We start from the raw sequence: 3,765 nt of genomic DNA, 5'->3' as shown, positions 1-3,765 counted from the left end.
CTTGAAACTATCAGGACATCATATGATTCATAATCATCTTGCACAATGGATGCATTATTATTATCCTTACCTCCATGATTATTAAGACATTTAGGGAACATATTTATTGTGTGACCATCCTTCTTATAGTGGTAACACCTAATAGTTGGAACATTACCACCATAAGAATTTTGTATAACTTTACCATTCTCCTTCTCAAATATATCATCTTTCTTCAAGAAATTTCCTTTTATGGACAATCCTTCACCAACAAATGATGGCTTGTGCTCGTTTCTTTCGTTCAAATCCTTTGAGCACAAGGTTGATTGAACTTCTTCAAAGGCCAAGGAATCTCTTACATACCAGAGGCTTTCTTTGAAATGTGAATGAGATCTTGGTAAAGCAAACAACAACAACAACGCTTGATCTTCATTATCAATCTTGACCTCGATATTCTTAACATCAAGAATCAACTTATTAAACATATCCAGCTACTCAGCCAAGAATTTATCTTCACTCATATTGAATGAATACAAAGAATTCTTCAGGTAGAGATGATTGACCATATATTTGGTCATATACAAACCCTCGAGTTTGCTCCACGCACCCGCTTTCATTTTCTCACTTGAAACCTTCTTCATAACCTTATCACCAAGGCTCAAGATAACGGTGTTGTGGGCTTTCTCGACCATAATCGCCTTCTCATTCTCTGTTTTAGAAACATACATCTTCTCTGATCCTTTCAATGCTTCTAACAAATCTTAGTAGGAATAGGTCTAAAACAAAAGAAAGTTTTAGGTCTTTTCTCAAGATTTTTAACAGGATAACAGTAAAAACCAAAATGACCACTTAGAATGTAAATCGCCCAACCAAAGTTTATTTAAGGTTTACAACCGAACCTAGACAAATACTCCCTTATGGATAAATTATTTAAACAAGATAAAAATATTCCTTAGTGAATTTTTAATTATAACTCTTCCAGAATACAAAAATTCCTCACTATTAATTTTTAAAGAATGCCTCACGAGTAGGAAGCTTTATGTGTTGAGATGTACAGTTTGATGGAACCATTGTTGTGACCTTACAATGGTGATGAATATTGATGTTGTGTTTTAGGTTAGAGGGGAACCAATGATGAGTATTGGAGATGGAGGTTGAAATGATTATTACATTTGTTTGTATAGCATTCATGCATCATATATATCGGAGTTTAGGTTGTGATGAGAGTCGTACGGTGATGTATTTGGCCTTGAAATGATGGTCCTAAGGTGAAGGACCTGGACTTGCGATGATAGTCCTACGGTGATAGACTTGGCCTCTGTGATAATAGTCCTACGTTGATGGACTTGACCTTACGATGTTGGATGTTTCAGTAACATACCTCTGAATAGCCATGTTTTGTTGGTGTAAGCCCTAGAGGCCAAAAATTTTTGGTACTTGTATCGAATTATTTAAAGGCATTTTCTTTATTATGGTTGATTAATAAAGTCCCTGGAATAGATAGTCCGTTTAATGTATTAAGTGTGACTTAATCATGAGAGCATATTAAACATAAGGACACTATTCTTAAAGTATCCGTAGTCGAGCTTTAGTGTGAAGTGGGATAACATTAAATCATTAAGACTATTATGTTTGTAGACTGATGATCACATCTCATGGATCATGGATAAAGAGTTATCAAGTCTTAAACATAGGTATGAATATTAGGAGTAATATTTTTACCGGATTGACCCGCTATGAGAATACTATATAGAAAGTTATGCAAAGTGTCATAAGTTATTCTCATGGTGATAATGGTGTATACCACTCTTCGACCTGAAACCACTATGGATCCTAAATGTAGAGTCGAGTGCTTTATTGCTGATCCAACGTTGTCCGTAACTGGATAACCATAAAGACAGTTGATGGGTACTCCACGAAGCATGATGAGGGACATGAGTGTCCTAGATGGAATTTGCCAATCCTGCGTAACAGGATAAATGTCTATGGGCCCAATATTAAACTGGACAAGGGTGACACGGTTTATACCTTGTGTTCAATATAGACATAAGGGCAAAGAGGTAATTATACACATAATTATTATCACAGGAGGTTTTGTCAGATCACTTGACATTTTCGTGACTTGGGTAGCAGTGATGTGTTGCTAGATACCGCTCACTGTTTATTATGTTAAATGCGTGATTTAATATAATTGCCAACGTCGCGAAAACCTATAGAATAATTAAGGAACATCGTAAGGTACGGTGTACTTAAGTAGAATACGAAATATGGTAAGGTACCAAATACTTAAGTGATTTTGGCATTTTATGAGATATGGGCCAAAATGCACTTAAGTGGGCTTTTTGGCTTGAAGCCCACACAAGTGGTTCTATAAATAGAACCCCTTGGATAGAAGCATTGTAACTTACTGAGACAGAAAACACAACTGAAGAGTTGGAATTTCGTATCTCTCTCTCACTCAAAGCCTTCATTCATAACAGTTAGCACTGCGATTGAAGGAATCCGTTCGTGTGGACTGAGTAGAGACGTTGTCATCGTTCAACGTTCGTGATCGCCCCGTGGATCTGTATCAAAGATTTTGATCATTATCAGAAATCTGCACCAAAGGTTTGAATCGCCACAAGAGGTAACGATTCTATCATTGATCATGCCCATTCGTAAGGATCACTAAATGGAGAAATTTTTAAATTCCGCTGCGCCTTGGATGGCAATTCTCCTACAGTGGTATCAGAGCCACTTACGAAACCATGAATTTGATATCTGTTTTTGTTCTGTAATAATATGATTAAAGACAGAATGAATCAAAGGTTAAATTGAGATCGATCAAGTTACATATATGTGATATATGTAATCCTGGTGCAAAATACATTATATATGATATAGTGTTCTCGTTTCGTTCATTCAAACCCTCAATGATTATTTTCCTTTGAGCGATCAATGGTCGTTTGCTTCTTGATCCGACATTAGTATGGTGAAGCAATGACATGTTGATCAATCATACTGAATTAACAATTGACATGTGTTTGACGGTCTGAAATTGGTGCATCAGGTTTAGTGACGACACAAGGGTTGTGTTGTCAGAGAGTTATGCGATTGGGGTTTGACTGCACAAGAGTTGTGCGTTCTAAACACTTTTCCGAACAGTGTTAATCGGTTAACGCGTATGGTTAACCGGTTAACGCAATGCGAAATATTTTTTTTTTTAATTTTCAAACAGTGTTAACCGGTTAACGCATTTGGTTAACCGGTTAACGCAAGGCGGAAAACAGTTTTCCAAGAAATTTTTCAACAGTGTTAACCGGTTAACGCATATGGTTAACCGGTTAACGCAAGGCAGAAAAGAATTTTCTAAAAGTTTTCAAACAGTGTTAACCGGTTAACGCATATGGTTAACCGGTTAACGCAAGAAAAAATTCACCCGTTCGACTAGAAAAAGTGCTTTGAAGTATCAAGTGTTGATACGAAAAACGACGTCAATTTTAAATGAATTGTTCCTTAAAATTTTCGAGCAGGGGCAGCTGACCCCCGGCTAACTCTGCGTAGTGTGATCGGTCGTCGAAATTTAATTTGATTTTAATTAATTAAAGGAATTAATAATAATAATAAAGTGTTTATTATTGTCTTGTGGTGATCGGTTATGGCCTTAGTTTTCCTTTATTCTGCTTTGGATTTTAAAATACGACCTGCGTATCGTGTCTCTCTCTTAATCTCCCAAATGTAACTTCTTTTCTCATCTCACTCCCTCGTATGTAAAACGAGTTTCTTTTATGTAATGTAATGATATGA

The sequence above is a fragment of the Lathyrus oleraceus genome, chromosome 3 (assembly GCF_024323335.1).
Source record: "Lathyrus oleraceus cultivar Zhongwan6 chromosome 3, CAAS_Psat_ZW6_1.0, whole genome shotgun sequence".
NCBI lineage: Eukaryota > Viridiplantae > Streptophyta > Magnoliopsida > Fabales > Fabaceae > Lathyrus > Lathyrus oleraceus.
This window is presented reverse-complemented; position numbering follows the sequence as displayed.